The 23,408-nt window shown below is 40.9% G+C and overlaps 1 long non-coding RNA gene across 13 annotated transcripts in view; it reads left to right on the forward strand.

The window, feature by feature from the left end:
* Positions 1–2,512: 2,512 nt before the first annotated feature.
* The window catches only part of LOC112641730 (uncharacterized), a 126,623-nt gene continuing 105,727 nt past the window's right edge, over positions 2,513–23,408 (forward strand). For 12 of the 13 annotated variants that reach the window (XR_004804310.2, XR_004804312.2, XR_004804307.2 and 9 more), the window contains exons 1-2: positions 2,513–2,664; positions 9,098–9,260. This is a non-coding gene — a long non-coding RNA (uncharacterized LOC112641730). Of the gene's footprint in view, positions 2,665–7,642; positions 7,753–9,097; positions 9,261–23,408 lie in introns of all 13 variants that reach the window. The other variant, XR_004804308.2, reaches the window with a different exon arrangement.

The raw sequence follows: 23,408 nt of genomic DNA on the forward strand, positions 1-23,408 counted from the left end.
TTGGTGGTCATCTGGGCAGTGCGAGTCATGAGGAGAGAGCTCAATGGATGGAGTATCTGGAGTTTAGGTCAAGCTGAACAATCATGGGAGGACCCTGACATGCGTTGCTCTTCAGAACCCATGATGGGGATGTTAGCGAGTCTTTGGTCAGTCCAGTTCCACCGTGGAGTCACAACACACCTATGGGAATGGTCAGGGCATAGTCCTTGGTGCACAATGACTGTGATAATCATCAGCTGGATGGTTACTGTACTGCTCTTGATCAGGCTGCAACCTAATCTCTGAGATGCCATAAAATAAAAGGAAAGAAAGAAAGAAAGAAAGAAAGAAAGAAAGAAAGAAAGAAAGAAAGAAAGAAAACAAAAGAAAGAAAGAAAAAACCCATAATCCATGAACTTAATAGACAATACCACTATGCTGCTTTTATAGACCAGGCTTTTTTACCAAAGGGAGGTGGTAGTGGTGAAGTGCTAATACTTCACCGAGCAAAAAAAATGAACATGTCCAGAACATTCTTATTAGCAAAGTTTCCCTTTTATATCTATAATGTGGAATGGTATTGTTATATTAAGCTATTACAGAGTTCCCTTGCAAGCTTATTTTTGTCTCCAATATTACTGCTATTTCAATTTATAGTGCATTAGCATAAATGATTATATTATAAAAGAGAGACATACTTTTTAGCTATTGTCCTACACTTAATTATCCTTTAATTAGGCTGGAAACCACCATAATATTATTAGCACAATTAAAAAAACATTAAATGAATGTTTTAGATTTTCTGCATTGAAATATACAAAATATTTCAGATGGAGTTCTCATATTGTCTTTTTTGTATGAAGTATATTTTAGGACACATCTACGATTATGTGGAAGAATATTAGAAGTAGTCCTGTTTATATTTCCTTACTGCTCACATTCTTAGGGTAATGGTGTTTTTCCCTCCATTGTATGTGTTATCTGAAGGACATTTTTACAGATGGTGGCAAAAGCCTGTGGCAGTCGTTAGATTTGATTTGTGATCTAAAATAAAAGGAGAGGATTAAAAGAAAGACATGAAGCTGTTAATACTATCAGAAAAATAATATTCTTATTTTAAGGAAATTTTAAATAAACACAAATGTTTAATAAGATGGAATGCAAGCATAGAGTGTGGCACTTGTGAGCTACTGAACCCTCAATATATAAAGTTTATGATGATAGAAAAAAGTTAAGATTGCATCACTTCCATTTGAAAGTTTCCGTGTAGGGACGCCCAGGTGGCCCAGTGGTTTAGTGCCGCCTTCGGCCCAGGGTGTGATCATGGGGTCCCGGGATCGGGTCCCACCTCAGGCTTCCTGTATGGAGCCTGCTTCTCCCTCTGCCTGTGTCTCTGCCTTTCTCTCTCTCTCTCTGTGTGTGTGTGTCTCTCATGAATAAATAAATAAAATCTTAAAAAAAAAAAAAAAGAAGGTTTCCATGTTAAACTTGAAAGTGCCCACAAAACTTTCTAGTGTTTTTCGGGGGGAGGGCAATTAAAACTTGATACTGTTCTATCAAATATTTTAAAATTATATTATGACCACTTTGATTTATATCACCTGCCCAAGAAAAATTATTGTATTTGAAAATTCTTTTAATCCTCTATAATGTTTTTCAAAAACTTTTTTTAAAAAATTTATTTATTTATTCATGAGAGACACAGAGAGACAGAGGCAGAGACACAGGCAGAGGGAGAAGCAGAAGCAGACTCCACCCAGGGAGCCTGATGTGGGACTCGATCCCAGGACTCCAGTATCATGTCCTGAGCCAAAGGCAGACACTCAACTGCTGGGCCATCCAGGCCTCCCTCAAAAACCTTTAAGAGCTCCTACTTTTCTTTGAATTGACAAGGAGGAATATGTGGAATAATTAAAGAGTTTATAGTCTTTAATATTTTCACAGATTTAAGGTAATGGGAAGATGTTTTATGGATGATAAGTTACAAGCATTTTTGGAAGTTTTATTTAAGTTTAAAAGTAAACTGTCCTGTCTTTTTCCTTATCAATTTGAAAAATATCTGAAAATATACATATTTCTGGTGGTTGATTTGTATATTCTAAATCTGCTATAAGAAACAGTTCGGTGGGGACACCTGGGTGGCTAAAGGTTGAGCGTCTGCCTTCTGACCAGGGCATGATCCCAGAGTCCTGGAATGGAGTCCCACATCAGGCTGCCTGTATGGAGCCTGCTCTCCCTCTGCCTATGTCTCTGCCTCTCTCTCTCTCTCTCTCTCGTTAATAAATAAATAAAATCTTAAAAAAAAAGAAACAGTTCGATGTTACTTAGAAATGTTAAAAATACCCACATTGCTCTGACCCAGAAAAAATGCCACTTCAAGATGTATATAATGTAACAGCAATTTTTTCCAAACTTCAGTATACATCCAGCTCATGGGGATCTTGTTAAAATTAAAATTCTAATCCAATAGATTCAGGGTGGTTTATGAAATTCTACATTTCCAAGTGTAGAATTCTATCTCCTAGGTGATGTCTGTGATGCTGGTCCGTGGACCAACTGAGTAGCAAGAGCCAGAGCAGTGGTACTCAAAGTGCAGTTCCCAGACCCATGGCATTTGCATCACCTTTGGTATGGATGAATATTTGTCAACAAATGGAGCTTAAGAAGCAAAACATGAAAGAATGTGTATGTATTGTTTCACCTATGTAAAGTTCAAAAACAGTTACCACAATTTTAGGGATGCCTGTATCAGAGGTAAAGTTAATAAGGGACGTGAGAAAGTGATAACCATTCATGGATGTCAGGATAAAGATGGTCCCTAGCTACAGTGAGGGGGCTGTGGTGTCATGACTGGGGGGCCCATGGGGGAATCCTACAGGGCTGGCAGTGTGGTGTGTTTTGGCCTCATTGGTGGTTATATTGGTGGTTATATGAATTCTTACTTTTTAATTTTTAATTGAATTAATTTACATTTTATACACTCCTAAAATTTTCAAAAAATATAAGAAAATAATAAAACACATTTTTACCAAATCTATTTTATAATGATATTTTTCTTTGTTAATGACTAAGGAAGAACTTTGATGGCAATTACTCTGTTGTACACAAAAAGTTGCTTTTTATAGCAAATAGAAATTCAGTCTAGTGTCTCAGGGTATAACACTAAGTTATATTATAATAAAAAGTATATTTATGAATTGAACAAACCTATCTATAACATTTTACTATATAATACATATTGTTTGAAAGCAATCGGTTATAATATGAAAGGTAGTTTTGCTACCTTATATAATTACATACTTGGCAAAAAAAAAATGGAGTAGGGTCACAATTTACTTGTTAATAAATATAGGATATTCATGTGACAGCTTCTTTTCTGTGCAAGGACTGTGCTTCCTCCCCTATGGTTCCGGTGAGACTGCCGTTGCCAGTCCTGCCCTTACCAAGGTGGTCATGTGTGATCCACACCTGGCCAATCGTGGGGCCTTATCTTTCTGTCCATGGTGAGGAATCCCAAAACAGAACTAGTCTTTCTGTTATGTGTACTATAAGCATCCTGGGAGCAACGTTCTTTCTGTGTGTCAGGGTTAATGATTTTAGGGACCATGGAGGACAGAACTTAATGGCCATTTTCCTTCCACTTGAAAAGAAGAGACTTGAAAATGCAGTGCACAACAAAGCATACAGGGTTGAATGCTGTTGGAAAGAGAAGTGTGGGTTTTTTTGAGCACCTGGATTAAGCCATGCCTCTGGATGAGCCAGTAAATTATCCTTGCCATTTGTTGCATGTGTTGCTTGAGCTACTTTGAGCTTAGTTCCTAGTACTTATAATGGAAAGAGCCCTGGTTAATTTAGAAAGTTTAAAATATTTGAGGATTCACAGCCTAAAATCACTAAATGTCTGTGGGTACTTTGGCCTTTTGATCAACTGTTTGGAATAGTAGAATTCACTCACAATTACTTGGGCTAATGTAGGTCCTAAAATATGAGGTGGTTACTTCCTGGGTAACGACCACGAAGCTTTGCTGTGTCTCTTGAGTCACAGGGATTGCTTTCTCGGCACTAATATCAAAGTGGAGAGAGATTAAAACAGGAAGGACTGTGGCAGAATGAAATGAGGTGATGTCTTGATGAGGTGTCCTTATTTGGTCTCACGCCATAAACTTTTTGTTTTAAAGATTTTATTTATCCATTCATGAGAGACACACAGAGAGAGGCAGAGACATAGGCAGAGGGAGAAGCAGGCTCCATGCAGGGAGCCCGATGTGGGACTCAGTCCCAGGACCCCGGGATCACAACCTGAGCCAAAGGCAGACGCTCAACCACTGAGCCACCCAGGCGTCCCCATGCCATAAACTTTGAATATGTTAACTAGTCAGTCTCACTAACTGAAAGGCTTATCCATGGTGCAGGAAATGTACATGATGAGTCCAGAGGTACAACCTCAGTCTGCTTATACCTCCCCAGTTATAGGCATGCTGTGAGGAAAGCTTCACCAGGAAGGACTGAAAAGTAGTGGCTGCACATTGAATCACCTGGGGAACTTTATAAAATGTAAACACTTGGGTCTCACCTGAGAAAGATATTGATTTACTGGTTGAGGGTATGACCACAGTGTCAGTATTTTAAAAACCTCCCAAGTGATTCTGCTGTACAGCCAAAGTTGAGAATTGCTACCATGGAGACACTGTAGAGCCTGTGTGGCTTGAGGTGTAGCAAAGTCTTGGCCTCAACTCATAGGTTTTGAAGGATTTGGACTAGTTAGTGTCAATGGAGAGATTTAAGGATGATGTTTAGAGAAGCATTATCTTTTGGAAGATTTGGGGGTTATCCTCAGATGGCACCACACCACAGTGGCCTCAGGCTACTTGCAGTGCCTCACCTGGATACTCAATCCTTGCAAGGTCCCCAGGGGGTGCTTCTCAGTTAATCACAAGGAATCATGCCTGGGCCTACTCTCATTTACAGCTTGCTGCTGAAATCACTCCCCACAGATTTCAAATGCCTTCCCTCAGAGCTCCTTATTCCTTCCTACTCATTAGAACACAACAGCAAAAAAGCAAAAACGAGAAAGCTACATGGGAGGTTCTTAGCCAAAGATTCAGAGATCTCAATGGGCAGACATGATCATTTTGGGCAAAGCTCATCTGTAAAGCTTTTTAAAAATAGTCTTCCCATTCCTCCATAGCCCGTATCTCTGCACTGCTTCAAACTCAGGTAATTTCCATAGGTAATTCTGATAAGGCATACCTGGTATAACCATCCACTGATGACATGGTGCCTGGGTGGATTTCAAGTTTCATGGACCATGCTCTCCCTGCAAACAATAAGCAGCATTTTAAGCTAGTGATTTTAGTTTCTGTATAGAATTAGAACAGTTAGAAATTAGATTATCACATGGGTCTACAACCTTTCTTCTGTTTAAGAATCACTTAAATATACTAATAATACAAATCCTAACAAAAGGTATTTTTTTTTACTTTTCTCATAAAAAAGGTAATACAGTTCTCCTAGCTGTTATCAACAAAACTTTCTAAGAGTACTTTTTAGAAAGATGAAGCTTGAAATTTACTTTTTTTTTAAAAAAAAAAAGATTACCTCAATTTAGTAATTAGGCAGTAATTAATATCAATCATTAGTCACACACTCTTCTATGATACTGAGAACACAGGGCTGTCATGGTCTTTAGGAACATCCAGTACTGTAACTTTACTTCAGTTTAGTCATAATCCCCCTTGATGTTTTGTTAGAACTCCAGTTGTTTTTTTTTTTTCTTTTTTTACATTATAAAAAAATGTACTTGTAAAATAATTTTCTACTTCTTCTACTCCCATTCCCCAGAGATGGGCAGTATGAATAGTGTTGTGTGTATCAGGCAATTACGAATATATTGAGTCGTGTGTGTGTGCGTGTGCGCGTGTGCATGTGCATGCGTGTGTGAGTAACTTTTAACTCATGCAATCAGGGGATCCCTGGGTGGCGCAGCGGTTTGGCGCCTGCCTTTGGCCCAGGGCGCGATCCTGGAGACCCGGGATCAAATCCCACGTCAGGCTCCCAGTGCATGGAGCCTGCTTCTCCCTCTGCCTATGTCTCTGCCTCTCTCTCTCTCTGTGTGACTATCATAAATAAATAAAAAATTAAAAAAAAAAATTTTTAACTCATGCAATCATGTGGTTCCACTTGCTTTTCTCACTTAACAATGTATCTTGGATATTGCTCTGTGGTACAAAACTGTTTTTGAAGGAGTGTACAGCGTTATTTTCTGAAAGCATCAGGATCTCTTGCAGTGTGCATCCTTTCTGTAAAATTGAAACAGAAATAGTCTTTGATTATCAAAGTCAAGTGTTTTCATCAAAGCAGAACTTCTCTTCAACTGCCCACACTCCACAGTCCTTGGCCCTTCACCTCCTTCCATTTACCCAGGAGAGAACAGAGTCTGGCTCCTGCTCACCTTGTGGGTTCCTTTCAGAAGACATTCAAAGACTGAGTGTGGGACCCAGGAAATTTAACAAAAATCCCCAACCCTTGGACAAGCAGAGCAGGACTAACTCCATTTTGTGCTGCACCCCCCACCTCCTGTATGACCCCCACATGACCCGCTTATTGCTTAGGGCACTGCCCCACCCTAGTCAAGCCGCTGGGCACACCCTAATTGGAAATCGGCTCATGACAATGTAACCCCGCCTTGTGCCCGCCAAAACTGCCCGCCAATTCTGACCAAAGTAATAGGCCAGCTCAAGTGGATGCTATAGGGTAAGATGTAATTCAATCGGCCACCTGCGTGTGGACCGACAGGACTGCAACTTTCTGCGTATGTTACAATCCCATTGGCCCCTATAAAGTTGCTACGCCTCTTGGTCTCGGGGTCCAAGTCCCTGCTCCACTGCGTCGGGTACACTTGGACCCAAGCTCGAGCTTGTAATAAACCCTCGTGTGTTTGCATCGGTGTCGGCTCCTTGGCGGTTTCTCGGATTCGCAATCTTGGGCACAACACTGAGCAGGCTTCATGCATAAGTTTGCTTCGAATGCAGATTTCGTTCAGAGCCCATTCTGTCAAGTGAGCTCGCACTGCATGTTTCCCATTGTGAGCAAAGAAAAATAGATTTAGCGCTAAAGTATACCATCTGTGTCAATATATGTCAATATGTGCTGGTGTAGATTTAAATCTGAACACATTTGTTAGTTTTCATTCCAAGGCATCAAGCGCTGCAGTCATTGTTTCCTGTAGCCCTCAGAAAGAAAGATCTTCCTGGGATCACCAAATCCCTTCTTGGAAGTCAGGTCAAAACATCTGCTGAGAAAGACCTCTCTTGGGTAGAAGCTACCAGAGCTTTCTTGCTTGGCTTGTTCAGTGAGTTTTTCACCAGAAACAGCCCTGGGTTAAAGGCCTTTGCAAAAACGGTTAGAAGTGGGCTCTTTTTACCTCCCATGCCACAAATCCTTTCTCTGTTGCCTCATGCTTTATATTATGCCTTGTTGCAGCATCAACATTTAAGATTAGTTTTGTACCCCCCTGACGCCCCCTTCCCCCCCAACATTGAAAAGTTTCTTCCTAGTTTGAGCCAGGACACCAAGAATGTGGAAAAGCCAGTGAAGTTTTAATTGGATTAAACTCTGTGTGTCCTTCTACCCCCAACCTCCTTACTGGTAACTTTCTTGACAGCTTAACTAACAAGATAATATGCAACAAAGAGATGTGGCATTCAGCAGGGCCTCCTGCCTTACCTGGGGGGAATACACCTGGGCCAGCTGTGAGTCCCAACAGAATAGCAGGTAACTGACAATAGCCCGCACTCTGATACTGTCACCAACTCCCAGGCTTTGTGCATTTCTGAGATGAAATTCAAACCTGAAATTTTAGCTGCTCAGAGTGATTGGATTCAGCAGACACCTTCTGAACTTGCAGTAGAAGTGCCAGAGGGGGAGCAAAGCCACTTCCCTGGTCTTTAATTCCCTTGGCCAAGGAAAATCAAAATCTGTCCACTTGGCACTTTTGTGAGGGAAAAAGGGCAATACAAATTTTCCTTAATAAAATAATGCCGGCTATTAAAGAGCAGTCTTGCTGATGTCACTTGACGCCCTTCTCCCACAGGGCTGGCAGGCAAGAGGCCAGGGTGTGGGGATGTGCAATTGGAGACATTAGTTACACCACCTTAGGTACGGTAGCAAAATAATATTTGATAAATGAAAATAAATCCGGGCAGACACAATTTCCAAATAGTTTTTAGAAGTACCTGTCACTTCCAGACTCTTCTTAAGCGTAACCCTTGGTGAGCGAATCCATTTTACCGCTTCTTCCAGGCAGAAAATTTCAGTGTGCCCTAAAAGTATTCAGTGTTTCCAGAGGAGGGTAACAGTCACATTTTCATGAGACTCAGGGACTCTCTGCGAAAAGTCCTTTCAGGAAGATTTGACCTGAAATTGGAGTGGCGAGTGTCCCAATGCACTCCCATTTCAGAAGCTGTAGGAGGATTCAGGTTGAACCCCACCCTACCCCAAAGTATTGCCCCCACAAACAGAAGAAGAGCTAATATATCTGATATCTTTCACAGGAAGACATGCCATTAGTAGAGCTAAAGTTGAAAGGCAAATGCCCTTGAGAGGGGGAGCTGTGCTTCAGAATCCCCACTAAGGTGGAAAGGGATTCTAATTGATCCCACCCTAAGGGCAGGTTTTGATACTGGAGAAGATAAAGGGGTGGAGCACACAAAGGAAGTGGTGACCTGGAAATCCTTAAAAGACCTTGTGTCTTTTATTTTATTTATTTATTCATGAGAGACACAGAGAGAGGCAGAGACACAGGCAGAGGGAGAAGTAGGCTCTCTGCAGGGAGCCCGATGTGGGACTCGATCCCAGGACCCGGGATCACAACCTGAGCCAAAGGCAGATGCTCAACCGCTGAGCCACCCAGGTGTCCCAACCTTGTGTCTTGACTGTGTTTTTCACATATGCACAGTAGATCTGATAACTTGGGGGAACCCCAAACCAAGAGCTCTAGTAACCAAAAGATAGAGGAAGAGGCAGAAAACAAAGATATTAAAATAAATTTAAAATGACCTGGGAAGGTCTAATTTGACAGTTAGAAATAGTATAATCTTTTGACTTTTCCATGTTGTAGGTTCACTGTACCCAGTAATACCGAACCCAGTTGTGATGTATGTTCTGGGAAACCTGGTTGCATTACAGTGTCAGAAGTGGCACAATGGAAAGTTGCCAGGACACCTGGGTTTCAGTTTAAGTGTGTTTAATTATGTGACCTTTGGTTCAACACTTACAATAGGGTAAGTACCTACTATGTGATGGGCTCTACCTTATGAACTTCTAAATATTCTTTCTATGTCAGTCTTTGTAGAGAGGTGCGTGGCATGTGGTAAACAGCAATCAATAATCAACTTTACCCGAGGCTAACACTGGGCTATTTGATTATTTCTAAACACACTGAATTCTGGTAGGGACTGGGGATGAGAATACAGGGTTCTTCACTATCCCTTATTTTCACATTGGTCTTTAAGTGTAGAAATTTGGTCTTAAGATTACCTCTAATGACAAAATACAGTATGAAAAGCAGCAATGAACAAGAAGCATCCCACTCCACTGAGGCAGCTGGTGACATGGATTATCCTGACACAAGCAATGGGCAGGAACCATTGGTCACCCTTTTACTATTGAAAAACTGCCCCAACTCTAAGCCTTTGGGCTGGCCTACCACCATCTTGAGAAAACAAGCCCAGATAGTTCTACCTTGGACTTCTGGAAAAGCCTAGTGCTAACAACTACAAAAAATATATATAGATTATGTTTTATTTACATGAAAGGGTAGTTCACTTAAATTTTATTTATATATATTTAACTAATTTATAGAAAATTTATTTTTTAATTATTTTATTATTATTTTAAAAGATTTTATTTCTTTATTTGAGAGAGACATAGAGAGTGAGAGAGAGCACAAGCAGGAGGAGAGGCAGAGGGAGAAGGTGAAGCAGACTCCCTGCTTAAGCAGGGAGCCAGACTCAGGGCCTGATCCAAAGATCATGACCTGAGCTGAGGCAGATACTTAACTGACTAAGCCCCCCAAGTGCCCCTAAAATTTATTTTAAATATATATATATATTTATTTATTTATTTGTATAATTTATTTATTTATATATAAAAATATTAACATGCATATTTTATTTACATATATATATGTGTGTGTGTGTGTGTATACACACACATATATATAACAGGAAAAACCTAACAAACAAGATGAAAAAAATCTTCAGCCCTTGAGAAACAAACCTGAAACTAGATCTGTTTCACCACAGCTCTAAAGTCTGGAAAGCCAGGCCGTAGTAGAAGGCAATGAAAGGGTAGTTCACTGTTTTCTCACACTGCCAACTTTTTAAAAAATAAAATATGAAGTTACAGGAGTTTGACTGATGACGGTTAATACAAAGACAGAAAAAAATTCCTTAGAGTCAGAACTATTTACCTGAGTCTGTGAACTCACAGCAGGCACAAGGATTGAATTGGGGAGAGAGGGCTCCAAAAACTCTTAAGATTATAAGCAAAATTTGGTGGGTGTCTACGTGCATTTTTGTAAAACAGGTTTATAACTTTTATCTGATGTTCAGAGAGGTCTGAGACTTTAAAGGGGTTAAGAGCCCTAGACTAGAGAACAATACACTTAAGCTTACAAATAAGGATGATTATCTTTTTTATCTTCATGTTGCACAAGAAAGTTCCAAAAGGCCCATATGATAACTTGGCATCTTGGCAAGAGAGATGTTGAATCTTACTTTCTTGAGAGCCAACAGGAAGTGAGGGAGTAGGAGGTGCCAGATTGTCCTGGATCTCTGACCACCACTGCAGAGTACAACTTGCTTTGCTTCCATTAACTGAATGTAGGAGCTTTCTGTCCTAGATTCTGGGCAGATCACCCAACGATGGCCATAATTTTAACCTGAAGGTGATCTGTGTTCTCCGAATTGCCCCACTTCCATCAGACCACCCCTCTCTCCCCAGTATTTGCTGAGGAAGCCACTGGCTTAATATTTTCTTTTCAATTCATTTCTCAGACTTTGCCTTGAGACACTTTGTGTCTGCCCCTCTCCATTAGTCCCCAGGAAGCTGGGGTAACACTGTGAGTGGTTCATCACAGCCCACTCTCATCCTGGAGACCCAGCAGGAGCAAATGAGGAAGGACATACTTTATGCAAAGTGGCTTATGTTGGAAGCAGGATAGATAACCTTCTTCAATATTAAGATCTATCATTAACAGAGGTTATGTTGATTGTGCCGAGCACTATTTGAAGCATTCTACACACATTTTCTTGTTTAGTCCCTATAACAACACTATAAGATTGGTATAATTATCAGTTTGCAGACAAGTGAATCAGGGCTCAGAGAAGTTAAGTCGAAATGCATGCCACAGTCTGTATAACTTCAAAGCCCAAACTCTTTTTAAATTTTATTTCATTTTACTTATTTACTTTAAAGATTTTATTTATTTATTTGAGACAGAGAGATACAAAGAGGAAGAGCATGAGCCGGGAGGAGGCAGAGGGAGAGGGAGAAGCAGACTCCTTGCTGAGCCAGGCGCCTGACATGGGGCTTGATCCTAGGATTCAGAGATTGTGACCTGATCAGGAGGCAGACACTTAACCATCTGAGCCACCCAGACACACCTAAAGCCCGAGCTCTTAAGTACTATTCTGTGGTAATAAGTTATTTCTATTAGATTTTGAAGTATCCTACAGTTTTGTTTATCTGGTTTATTTTGAAAGAAGTACAACTGTTTGGATTGAAAGTATCTTCCCTAAACACAAGCCTCCCACATGTTCCCTTGATTGAAGAAATCAATCCTTTTGCACCTCTAAATCATGAGTTTCAAACCCAGGTACCAAAAGGTAGGAAACATCCGTGAACAAAGGAGGCTTGACGGTACTGGGAAACACTGGGACGGATGCTCTTCGTATCAGCTGGGATCAGTTAAAAGAATAGCTGAGAGTCGGCATCTTAAATATGTAAGGACTTTTATTTTCACACTGAACAAAAAGTCTGTAGATAGGCCACGCAGATAGATAGGTAGGTATAATGGCTCGAATTTGCCGTTAGAGGCAAGCCGCCTTCTGTCTTCCTCTTTCACCATCCTTAGCCTATGGCTTCTGTCCTCACGTTCATAAAATGATGGCTGTACCTCCAGTCATTGTATTTTCATTCTAAGGAGGAAGGGCACAGCTGCAAATAGAGCGCAGAGAGCATGCCAAGCAGGTCTGTCCCTAGACCCACTGATGTGGCGACTCCTGGCCTGGGGAATCTAGGGAGGTGAATAATGGTGCTGAGCACATCACTGTTCCAAACAACACTGAGGCTTTGTCAGTGAGGAAGAAGGGGTGTATTTTTACTGGATAGACAACTGTGGGAACAGCAACTCTTCACAAAGGGGAATGGCCTCAAGGCAATTCAGTGGAAGGCTCCCGTTTTCTATAGATGCAAGTCGGTGTTGTCACATCAGCTATATCAGTTCACACCACAAACCCTAGAGGAAAGCCTAGCTGGGGCCTGAATATTTTATGACCCCACATTTTTATTGTACATGTGCCAGATATAAGGAGTTACCCTAAGAAACTTGGCTCATGCAATACAACTGTGAAAGCAAGAGCTTGAATTCAGAAGACCCAAAGTTCAAGTCTCTCACTGGCCGTGTGCTCCCAGTATGACCCCAGGCAAGTTATCAACCTCAAGTTTGTTCTTTCTTTTTCTTTCTTTCTTTCTTTCTTTCTTTCTTTCTTTCTTTCTTTCTTTCTTTCTTTCTTTCTTCTTTCTTTCTTCTTTTTTTTTTAAGATTTTATTTATTTATTCATGAGAGACACAGGGAGAGAGGCAGAGACATAGGCAGAGGGAGAAGAAGGCTTCCTGTGGGGAGCCTGATGCAGGACTTGATCCCAGGATCTCAGGATCCCAGGATTATCACCTGAACCAAAGGCTGAGCCACCCACGGGCCCCCAACCTCAAATTCTTTATGTTAAAGCCTGTCTGAGACATGGGCTGCTGTGAGGTTTAAACGATATGATGCATGTGATGATTTTGGTTTTCTGTTGACTAGCACACTTTGGTCACTTAATTTGTTTTGTTTTGTTATGGAAGTCATTTCACTTCAAAACACATTTAAGTCTTTGCTTAGCACAAAACATCATGCTATGCATGATGCTGTTGAGAGAGGAATCTGTGGACTTGTGGTAGTGAGCATCCATGGAGTGTTGGCAGCTCACAAAGTTGACCTTCCCTTCAGGTATGCCCTGCCCCATCTTCTCCCCGGAGTAATTCCTCTTTGGCACTCAGCACTCAGCACAGAAGCATCAACTTTAGAGCCCTTTCCAGGTCCTCTGTGGTCCTTCTACTCCACTGGCTTCCATGACACTGCGCTTTCCTGATTCTTCTCTAACTGTTCTTCCTTTCTGTTTCTGTTTTTCCCTTTTGTCTCTTTCATGGGCTCCTTTTTTGTTCCACTAATGCCTGGAATGTAGAGATTCCCAGAGTTGGACTGGAGCTCAGTCATGGCTCTTCTTAATCGATCTGCTCTGTGGATTAATCTCATCCATATTCATCATTTCTTCTATTTCAGTTGGCTGATAACTCATTAATCTGTATATGTGCTTTAAACTGTGTCTCGTGCTTCAGAACCATACACCCCATGGCTTCCTGGACATGTCTCCTGCTGGTGTTCCAAACCACTACAAATGTAAAATATTCAAAACAGAACTCTTCCTCATCCTGTGGACTCTGGTTCTCCCCCTATATTTTCCATTTCAGGTAGCCCTACCATATAGCCGGCCATCTCAGCTAGCAAACTCTGGAGTCACCTTGTCTCTTTCTGTCTTCTCTCCTACATGCCTGAGCTCCAACTTTTTTTTTTTTCTCTCTCTCTTCTTCACCATAATCACCTCTATTGATTTGAAAACTCTTGACTGCCATCTGTCTAGAATATCTTAACACCTTCCTACTTCACCCCCACTGGTATTCCACCAACCACAGCTACTGGAGTAAAAGTAAATAAACAAAATGAAATTGATGAAGTCACTTAAAACCCTTTGACAGCCCCTCGTGGTGTCTCTCACTCAACATGTCCACCACTCGCTGTCCACTACAGACATTTTAAAATCGGGGGATCCATGAGTTTGAAGATCCATGTCTGGCGATTCATCCAGCGTGGGACCTCTCTCTCTGTGCTTGTATATGTCATGTGCTTGTATATGTCATGAGGTCCAGTGCCTCACAGCCTAACATCATCTACCTTCTTCAGTCTAGGGCTTACTCTACTGGGTCCCATGCGATATTCCATGTGTATTTTTGTCAGATGGTTTAGACTGATTATTTTCATCTAACAGTTAAAATAGTCAATGGCATGTTTAACACTTAAATGATTTCACTTAAGTCTGTGAAGACTGGATCTTTTTGTCACTCATATTCTGTAAGCCCTGGGTAACATTCCAATGTAGAACCAGGCAAGGACATGACAATTAGAAGATTGATCAGAATTCCTGAGATTTACTGGGGCTCCATCAAGATTTTTCTTTCTCCTACTGATGTAGGAGAGCCCATTAATATGGAAGCACCTGAGCAGTTAAAATTAGTCACTTTTCAAGACTATGGGTATGAAAAGTATATCCTTTGATGTTAACCTTGCTGAAAGGCACAGATACCCTAACTACAAGTATGGTGACATCATCCCTTTGTGTTTGTGTAAATGGGCCAGATTAAGAGGATTAAGAAGGGAGTTGGCCAGAGGTAAAAGTGATTGAGTGGCAGTGGAGAGGAGGCAGGAAATCCCTCCCATTCTCTGAAACCCTTCATCCCTCCTGTCCATACATGTATTTAGGGCAGAGAAGTAGGTAGATTTCTGAATCATTATCTCTGCTCTGAGCTCTGAGTTCGGTTTTTAGCTCTGACTCTAGCAAGCGGAGGACAAGGCTTATGACCACATGAGGGTCTTGTTTGTTTTTCAGTCAAAGAAGAAGGAGAACCCTAAGGCCCTTCTCACAAGATGACACAACAAAGCTTATGAAATGCTTTTGCAGATAAGGAGGGGAAAAAAAAATGAGGCTACCCAAACTTAATGATTAAGTGCATGATGTATTAATCCACCCTCCTGTGGGACTGACATGCTAATGGATAGTTCTAGCTTTCATTTCAGGGTTTTAGATACCTAAGGCAAAAGGATATGCATTCTATAAAGTATAAGAATATCACCTTTAAACATCATGTTATCTAACTTTTAAGAAGTTATTAAAAATTATAGATGTCCCTTCCCTCATTAGAAGTGTTCCTGACCAGTTGTTGGTTTATTACTATAGCCAATATGAGCTATCAAAAAAAAAATATTTCCCTAGCATTTTCTGGTTTGAAATTTGTCAGTATCCATAGGATGAGTTCCAAATCTGATCTTTTCCTCTGGACCCTGAGTATATCTTTCTATATTTACTTCTCCCTCCCACCCAATTTTTAAAAAATCTATACCACATATAAGTTATATGCACACACACAGGCACATGCACATAGGCACACACCTCACACAAGGAAACACACTGTGTGCTCACACATGTACAGAAGGATATACATATGCACACAGGCAAACTTATAAGACACACATGGCCACATATAAGACAGACAGATACATATAAAAGCTCACGCACACAAGTGTGCACACAGGCACACATAAGGACACGTGTATGCACACACATACACACAGGTAGGTATTCACACAGAGATGCACATACAAGAATACACATGGGTCACATAGAAGGAAACATACATGGGCATGTACGCACACACACATACACACAAACACACGCAGACTTGGGCAAGTGTTTGAATACACACACCCTATACTCCATCTCCTGAGGATTAATCTTTGTTTTTTCCTGGGTCTCATTTCCAGAAAGGTGGTATAATCTTTTATTTGGTTCGTGAATGAATGAGGCTTCTTGCTTTTCCTAAAAGCACATTAATGCTGCCCTCATTTTAGCTGATTGCTAAAACAACTGGCTCTTTCTCTCAGCAACCACATATAAATCCTCACTACAGACATTTGTCAAGAAGCATTGTTTGAACTCACTACTATTCAGAAAATCGGTTGTTATGGATGATCATCTATAATCATATGTAGCCTATATATTCTGGATCGAGGATGTCTGAAAGAAATGTGGGAGCCACAGATGTGAGGCACACATGTAATTTAAACTTTTCTAGTAGCTGTGTTGAAAACAAAACAAAAAGGAACAAGTAAAATAAATCTTAGTAATGTATTTGATCTATTACAAAATATTATTTCAATGTATAATAATTATAAAACTATTAATGAGATATTTATTTTTTTGTGTGTAAGCTGGTCCTTGAAATTTAGTGTCTATCTTACACTTAGCCATTTGAACTAACTGCATTTCACATGTCATAGTTGCATGTGGTTAGTGGCTACCATATTGTACATTGCACCATAGGCTTCGCAAAATCCTCTCTGGATCACCTCAGACCAGTAGAAAGCCGGGCATTGATGGCTAGGAGGCTCTGAGACAAATATGTGGTTGGCTCTGGAATAGCTTTATATGGAACTTAAGGCATGCCTCATGTAAGCTTACCTAACACCAACACGTACTTTGTCTTCTCTCTGATTAATGTTGAAAAGTTATTTTTCATGTATTTGCTCTGCTGTATTAAGTGAATTTTTACAACCATTTAATCTTGTTTGTTTGTTTGTTTGTTGTTGGTCTTCTAATGAAGCAAGTTGAAAAGAATGGAAGAAAGAGATACTCGTGTTCTTCCATATTGCTGTGATTTTCCATGTTAGTCTCTGTGGAAGGCCATTCCTGGGCCTCTTCTCTTCTTCCCCAGGAGCTCCTTGCTTTATGCACTCAACAGCTTGCTATTGAGTCAGTTATTCAATAATGCTATATATATTCCCCTAAAAATCACTGTGCTGGACAAAATCAAGCAAAGAAAGCCATAGGATTTACAGGGAAAATGGGATTAGGGACACAACATACAAACTTAAAGTGACACATCAATACAAAAACGACAAAAAAGAGACTGAATGAAAATAGCAGAGCAATTCTACACATGTAAAATGATTAAGAGATACATAAATACTGCAATAAATATCACACTTGGTCTTGAGTGAGACCCAAAATTTGTTGGTAGAAGTAAGGGTCAGAAGGGTTTATTTAGCTTGAGGTACTTGGGTGGCTCAATCAGTTGAGCATCTGACTTTTGGTTTTGGCTCAAGTCCTGATCTTATGGGTCGTAGGCTCAAGCCCCATGTTGGGCTTTGTACTCAGCAGAGATGTCTGCTTGGATATTCTCTCCCTCTGCCCCTTCACACCCTCTAAAATAATCGTTAGAAAAAAGAAGGGTTCAGTTTGTAACTTGATGGAAGAAAGTGAGTTGCAAGCTGAGGGAGCATTGTAATATCAGAGATGGTGCATGGGGCCCAGAACCCACACAGTGAGCTGAGGGAGAGGATGCGGTGTTTCGGTAGGTGTGTGTGCGCACAGTCGCATGTGTATACATGTACGTTTTGGATATTCCTACACTGCTCAGTTCATCTGGGTGCAGTTTTCTCCATTCACTTAGTGTTTCCTGCAGGTGTCGTGCACATAATCAGATGGAAAATTCACATAATGCTCAAATCATTCCATAATATAACAAATGTTAGAACAAATTTATATCTTTGAAAATAAGCATTATAAATAACTGTCTGTAGTTACTTTTATTATTACCACATTTGCATCTATTTATTTTTGGTTGCTTTCACATGGGTCCTCTACTCTCTGGTCTGACTATAAACTAACTCTCTTCTGGTCTTTGTAGCATCTGCCCTTCCCTACCCCAGTGCCTGACACAGAGGACTACTCACATTCAGATTGTGTTAATCTAAGGTATATCTTACTGCCTCCTATCAATAGTTGAATCCCTCAAGGGCGAATACCACAAATACTATATATCTTCAAACCATCTTTCTGTTTGACAGTTAGGAAGTTCAGAACGGAGTGGAGGATAGAAGCACGTGCGGTGTGTACACTCTAGTGCCTGCACTCACACTCCACCACCCTCTGCCATTCCCTTATCTCCGGGAGACTTAGCCTGTCCTAAGAAAATGTCAATGGGTTCAGTGTCTTAATGGAGCAGACGAGGGGGAGCCAAAGCAGGCTGAGGAAACAATAGTCAGCATTGTTTGTCCAAGTCCTTCTCTGTTCCCTCCCCCAGCGTGGAAACCCTTCCAGGCTGCTTTCCAGATTAGGACCAAGCCCTCATTGGCCCTGTGGAAATGCGTTTATGCATGATCGTGGTAATAAAACCAGTGAAAACAGCATTCTTTTCCCATTGGCTAGACCAGGATCATTCCTCACCCTGGACAAATGGGCAAGTGGAAGTTTGAATAGAGCAACACTGGGTCACTGAACCACACTGGAAATACCCAATGGAGTCGAAGGTCCTTTCTACACATATAAATTGTATAGACAAAGCAGTAAAAGAGATGAAAGAAGCAGCTAAGTACAGAAAAAGCACTTTATTTCGTTTGCGTGATACCAAAGTGTTTCTCACTTTTTAATTTATGGTTGTGGAGTCCTACAAAGAATCTGAATATCATCCATGTGTGTGTCATTGCCCTCTACTGGATAAATTGGGCAATGTTGTTTCACTTGTGTCCATATACTATAGAAATATACCAAATAATAATTCATATTTGCCTAGCATTTGGTCTTTTTAGTTTTCAGTAGGTTTTTACATGTAGCATTTTAACTTATTCTGATAGTAATGCTTTGGAATAACTAAACTATTTCTATTCCCATTTTACAGATGAAAAAACTGAGGCAGAGAGCTAATTTATTCATTCAATATAGATATTTTAAAGAAGCTGTATGAAAAGAACTATGCTAAACAATTTATAAAGATAAATAAGATGGTATTTTCACTCTGGGAGCTAATGTTGTATTGTAGACGAGCTATATATATATATATATATACACACACACACACATATGTATATATACACACATATATATACAAGCTGTATATATATACACACACACATATATATAACTATAATGAAAATAAAATTTGCAATATACTAATACATGAAAATAAGATTTATTGATTGCCCACTCTATGCCAGGTGTTCATGTGTTATTTTATTTTTTCCTCATAACTGGTAATTATTATGTGCCCTGTTTTACAAATGACAGAATTCAGTTTGAGTGCTTATTTGTCAGATGCTCACAGCAAAAAAACACTTTAGGATATGGGGAGAGAGAATTTACAACTGTTGCAATTCGAACACATCTTCATGGAAGTGGTGGTGTTGGATCGAGGGCTTAAGAGATGGGCAAAAGCAGGCAGATGTTCCAGGGAAGCTCTGCTCACACTGTGAGCCAGGTGTGGGGCTTCTTTGGGGGTGACAGGTCCTGCAGAGAGAGTGGAGATGAGGCTACGAGAAAGGAGCTATTCCTGGTAGAATGTGTATCCCAGGGAGGCAGGAGCAAGTGGTAAAGCCAGGGCAGGTGTCTATCTGCCGCGCTGTGCAGTACGGGCAGGACCCGGGAGCGAGGTCCTGGCTCCGGCCCGGTGCTGGCAGGAGGCCGCGGTGCCTGCCCTATGCACCGTGAGGCTGCAGGTTATGAGGCTCGCCTTCTGCGGCTTATGGATGTCACAGGTCAGTGGGAGGCTGGTGTGGGAAGCGTGAGCAGGCTATGACAGGGTGTGCTCCCGGGAGTCAGTAAGGAGTGTCACGTACCGAGGGAAAATCGAAAATCATTCACTTTCACATTAGAGGTTGCTGAACTGTGGCACCTTCTCTTTCCTTCAACAACCCTGGCCAACCTAGAAAGCGGCATGTAAGGAAAAAAAGAAACAAATTGAAGAAACTATGGCAAATGAAACAGGGCTCTCTTTGTCCTTTGAACGTGATGACAAGCCTCATTTAGTAAAAGACATGGGTGATTTTTGCCTAGAGTTTTCCTTTTATGCCGGACAATTTCTCAAGCCCTCCAGAGTAAACCCTAGCACCTTCCTTGTGTTCTGTTCCTGGTGGTTTCCCAGAGAATCTCAGGAACAGAATAAATGACTGGGACCACAGAGCATTCCCAGTGCTTATGAGGCCATGGCTCTACTGCCAGAGGACTAAGGGGGGCTGGGGCTGGGTGCTGGAAAAGAAATGGAAAGAGCAAAAAAGTGAAGCCAGGATATAGGAATTGGTCTTATCCTTCACTAAGAATTTATTTTTTCCCCCTGAAACTCCTCTGTTATGACTCTTTCAAGCCACTGAAAAGGTCAGCAAAAAAGAAAGACAGGAGGGAAGAAAAGAAGGGAGTGAGAGAGAGAGAGAGAAAGACCTGGAGACACATAAGTAGGTAGGTAGGTAGATACAGATGTACCTACACAGATAAGAGACGGAGAGAGAGCGATGACAGAGACAGACATATAGACTACAATGAACCTTGAATAGTCATGACACTATTAAAACTTTTCCTAAAGAAAGGAACACTTCGATTGATTCATTCTTTTTTGCATATTCAAAAGTATGTTTATTTTTAATTTAAATTCAGTTTACCAACATACAGTACATCATGAGTTGCATATATCATCAGTTGGATATAACACCCAGTGCTCATCACATCCTAGCCCTCCCTCATGCCCTTCACCCAGTTACCCCATCCTCCACCCATGATTGATAATCTTAACCTTCAAATAATGCACTAGGTTAAGACAGTACATTCAGTTCTTTATTTCATGCGTATTTATTGAAAACCTATTGTATCTATCATCTATCTATCGATCGATCGATCATCTATCTATCTACTATCTAGAAGTTCCTGTGAGCCTACTAGGCACCAGAACCATGTTAGAAGTGGGGAATACAAAGGCAAATAAGCAAGATCTTTCCCCTTAACTAGCTCCGAGCCTCTGCCTCACTGGGGCTGCACGTCTGAGGTGCCTGGCAAATGTTGGATTGAATTGTCCTGGTGTTGCCTCAAGTTCAGGAGGGCTGGGACCCGGGAATACCAGTTCTGCAACTTCACTGCCATTACCAAGATGACACATAACCGCAAGTAACTCTTTGTCCTTGTTAGGGATCTATCCAAAGTTTTGAGTTTGGGAGAGGGAAACATGCCATTGGCGTAAAAGACACAACATCAGAAAAGTCCAGGTCCTTGCCTCTCTGGCTGAGCAATAAACTTTTCTCATCTGCAGCTCACTACCACCATTCCTGTCACTGTCCTGTTTTTGTTATTAGCCAGACCCACCTGGCGAATGCCACTAACATGAGATTCCTTTCTTCCCCATTGTTGATATATGAAGCTTCCTTTCTCTATCCCGCCTGATACATGTTTTGGGAGAAGTGAGGACAGAACGAACTGTGGACATTGAGGCAGGAGGCCACCATGCTGCCTTATATCATCAGGAAGGCAAACTGAAGTGGAGGGGGCTGTGTTTATCCATTAAAGTAGAAAAAATAAACTCACTTGGAGGAACAGCCCTTTCCCGTTGGTGTGCTTCACCAACAGTTTTGTCTTATTTTCACTTAAGTGACTTTCATTCCTCACATCATGTAAGATGTGTAAAGGGGAGTAGGTTCTAGGGAGTAACAAAATGGGGTATTTTCCTGTGGTTTGAGCAATTTGCTTAAAAAAATGTGGAGGGAAGAGAGTCAGAAAAGAGTATAGGGCTAAAGCCAGGGAAATGGCATAAACTAAAAAAAGAAATGGTATAGAGCTTCCAGAATTTTGTTCGTCCTTTTAAAAATCTGCTGAAAATTGGTAGCATTTTTCATATCATCAAACTGTGTGCACAGACTGACCCCAAAATTGTCTGTTCAATGAGTACTTCCCAGATTTTAGGTTTCAAACACCGTGCAAAAGAAAAATTCAAAACAGTGCAGCAGGAACTGACACAGAGTTCCAGTTTTGAGTTTACTTTTCTAGAACAAAAGGAGTTTGGAAAGTAACAACAGCTGCCATCCGCTGGCAGTATCATGTTCTAAATGGATGTTTAATAGCACAAAAAGGAGAAAGGAGAAAACTTCATCTATATACACAGTCCCTTCAACTTAATCCATGTATATTTATGGAAAACTCACAATATTGGCTTTGTGTTTTCCATTTTGCCAAGTAACCGGTGATGGGGTATCGCAGACCATCTCTGGGCCAGCCTTTGGTCACCTCTGGCCTGACTTGCAAGTTCAGTGGTAGTCTAGCGTGAGGAGCAGCTCTACATGGGACTCCCTGGATAGAATCCTGGCTCTAGCTGCATGGAAGATACTGGATCAGGTACTCTGAATCTCAGGTTCTTCATCTGCAAAACGGAGGTGCTGCTATTTGCCTGGGAAACTGTTATACCCATTCCATCAGTTAGCGGGCTGAGGTGCTGAGCAGAAGGCTTTGTCTCAGGCCCCAAATGATATGATTTCCCGAATCTTCCTTCCCTTCTTTACAATATAATCGAACCTTGCTCCTTTTATCTCCTGAGACAGCTGACAGGGGGCCTTGGCCTTGACTTTAGGAGATGCAATAAAGTTTTGCTGAATTGAATTTGTATGGATATGACTCATACCAGCATTTGTTACAAGTCATCTTATTTAGTAATTGTGCCTTGCCTTGCCTCTCTTACAAATTCTGTGTACCTTTTTGGGTTAGGAATGGTGCTATCCATTTTTCTACTATTCCTCTCCTCCCACAATGCCCAGGACAGCATAAGTTACATCTTAAAGGCTCTGTAAATACTTGATAACCCATCACTGATGAAAGCAGACAGCCTGCCCCTTTCTCTGGTCACACTGAAAATCCCTAAGGAGTGTGTGTGTATGTGTGTGCGTGTGCATGCATGTACATGTCCCCATTCTCATGGGCCTTTTATTTCTAGAAATCTCAGTCCACCTTGGAACTCCAACGATAATTCTGAGTTTACAGACATTCAGCAAGATGATCAGATTGCACTTTTGGAAAAATCTATTTCAAGTGTGATAGCTTATGTGCCAAGGGCAAGGGTTCTTTCTTTTGCTGCTAATAACTCAACAGGGACAGCAGGCAGTAGCACTGCTTACAGGTTCTTCATTCTTCACAGGTGGAGCAGAATTACCTTGTATAGGCAACTACATTTTACTTAGTTAGTGATGATCTGATTACCTTGATCTTAAGCATTTTAACTTTGTGCTATCCATGCCCACAGAGAGTTGGGCAAAATGAGAAGGGCCTGTGGAAATACACATCTAATTTTATATTGCAGTTGTATTGGTAATTGCAACTTAACCAGCTTTACTGCTAGTTCTGGAGGGAAGTAAAATTACATGCAATAATAAGATTTTGGGAGAAATGGATATGATACATAACACAAGAGCCTCTCTCGATGAAATAGCTAATACTAAGTACATATATGGAAGTCTAATAAATAAGTGTTTT

Source organism: Canis lupus, chromosome 12 (assembly GCF_003254725.2).
Source record: "Canis lupus dingo isolate Sandy chromosome 12, ASM325472v2, whole genome shotgun sequence".
Taxonomy (NCBI): Eukaryota; Metazoa; Chordata; class Mammalia; order Carnivora; family Canidae; genus Canis; species Canis lupus.